We start from the raw sequence: 2,500 nt of genomic DNA, 5'->3' as shown, positions 1-2,500 counted from the left end.
GAGACAGACATGAGGACAGAGGGGACTTCCTCCTCCGTCCTCCGTCCTCCGTCCTCGGCAAATGAGTTGTTGAAGTGTTTGCAGAAACCCGTGCAGCATACGGCCCAGGCTGTCCCCCGAGGGGGATAGACGTTTTATTTTGGTTGGAGCCCTTTCAGTTGTGTCTGCGGGCTTGGGGCGCTGAAAGCCTTCGTGATTGCCCTGCGAAAGTATTTAATGCCCAGCAAATATTTGCGACACCGTCCACGGCGCGGAAACTATACATGTGTTTGTGATGCATTCTCGGCTAATCATGCGTCGCAAAACAAACGAGTGGAAAGCTGAAGGGGTGGGATGGGGGGGGGGGGGGGGCATGAAGGAGGAGGGTGGGGAAGGCTGGTGGAGAAGTGTGGGTTGAGGGGTAGCATTCAGGACAAGTCTGAGGAAGAAAGGAAAGTTGCCCTGAATTTACTCTCCTTGGAGGAATCTTAAGACAAACAGACCAAGGGTGCATTTCTGGAAAGCGTAGTTGTTAGCAGTTAGCAACTTCGGTAGTTGTCAATGGTAAATTGCATTGCGACCAACGAAGTAGCTAATATAGAAAATATGCTTTCCAGAAATGCACCCCAGGTGTTTATGATAAAGTGACTAGGGCGTTTTTTTCTCCTCGTCCTTAACAGTTTTATCACCTGCGTGTCCATTGTGCACGTAGATGTTTATAAGGACAATTAAGTTTGGATGACCAGGCTGAACCCCCGAGCCTTTTGTCCCGTGAAGACTCCAAGGGGTGCGCTGGGAAAATACAATATCTTCTGTGTCAGCACTTAAGGTCTATATTATTCTGCCTCAGGATATCCCTTTCCCGAAAGGAAGCATCCTCTCTCTCTCACCCTCTTTCCCTCTCCCTCCCTCTCTCACCCTCTCTCTCTCTCTCTCTCTCTCTCTCTCTCTCTCTCTCTCTCTCTCTCTCTCTCTCTCTCTCTCCCTCTCTTGCTCTCTCCCTCTCTCACTCTACTAATGGAAGTAACAATATTCTTCTGATGAATACAAGAAGTGTTTTATAGCATTTCTGGCATTCGTATACACATTTAAAAATCGAAGGTTCCTGGACAAACAAGACGACTGGATGGCATTAAAGCATCGTAACAGGTTGCCCAGACAGCACAGCACAGCGCAGCCCATCCCATCCCAGCCTTCCCCCTCTTCTCTTCTTCTCTCTTCTTCCTCTGAGGGGCCATAGTAGCGCTGCTAGAGTAATCGCCCTACACAACTCAGTGGTTTTCATGGCAGAAGCAGCCACTTTCCTGCCCTGGTATCCAGGGATTTCCTTTGGGTCAGAACGAATGAAACGTGAGTGATCTTCACATTTTAAGCACCGTGCCCCGAGGACTCTTCTGTATCGTTTGACAGTGGAGAGGCGAGTCCTGCTGCATTCTGCGTACACACACACACGCTCACGCAAACACACACACACACACACACACACGCACACACACACGCGCGCGCGCACACACGCACACACACACACACACGCACACACGCACGCACGCACGCATGCACACGCACATAGACACACACACACACATTGCCTCCCCACTTGACCCCCCCCCCCCCCCCCCCCACGCACACACACACACACACAAAGACACGCACACACACACACACATACACATTCTCCCTTCACTTGCAGAAAAAATGTAAGGAGGGAGGCAGGGTGTGTGTGTGTGTGTGTGTGGCGGCGGAGGGGGTATGGTTCGGGAGGTATCCACATGTTCCTCGCCTCTCCATCTGCCATGCGCTCCACAATGCAAAATCAATATCAGGTCCATTTGGCATATCATTGCCGCAACCCCCCCACTAGCAAACCCGGATGGCGATGAGGTTGAGATAACCCAGGGGTGAGATGCGTAAGGGAGATTTTTCAGTCTGATCAATAAATCCAGGGTGCATTATGCGTTTAATTCTGGCACTATGCAGTATGCCTTCCCAGTTTTTTTTTTTTTTAAACTCAGCCCCACTTTGTGCAATGGTGCATTCAAGGGCTCTCTCTCTCTCTCTCTATCCCTCTATCCCTCTATCCCTCTATCTCTCTCTCTTTCTCTCTCTCTCTCTTTCTTTCTCTCTCTCTCTCTCTCTCTCTCTCTCTCTCTCTCTCTCCCTCTCTCCCTGTGTTTTTGTGAATCAGTCACGTCCCGACTTGAAATTGTAGGCTTAAGTTAACTTAAGTCATCCCAGATGCCCTGAACTGCACTGTGCAAATTCCACTGAACAATCTACCCCCCCCCCCCCCAAAAAAAAGAGCAAAGCACAGAGGGAAAAGGAAGAAAGTCGGAAAGAAGTGAAAACAGCCCAGTGTTGTCATGCGAGAGTTGAGCACAGTATGGTTTTGTCCTGCACGCCACTGACCGCATAACATGCTTGCATGCCCATTTTGCAGATCTGGCAACATGCCTGCATGCGCGCGTGTGTGTGTGTGTGTGTGTGTGTGTGTGTGTGTGTGTGTGTGTGTGTGTGTGTGTGT

Source organism: Engraulis encrasicolus, chromosome 19 (assembly GCF_034702125.1).
Source record: "Engraulis encrasicolus isolate BLACKSEA-1 chromosome 19, IST_EnEncr_1.0, whole genome shotgun sequence".
Taxonomy (NCBI): domain Eukaryota; kingdom Metazoa; phylum Chordata; class Actinopteri; order Clupeiformes; family Engraulidae; genus Engraulis; species Engraulis encrasicolus.
Note: the sequence above shows the minus strand (reverse complement) of the source record.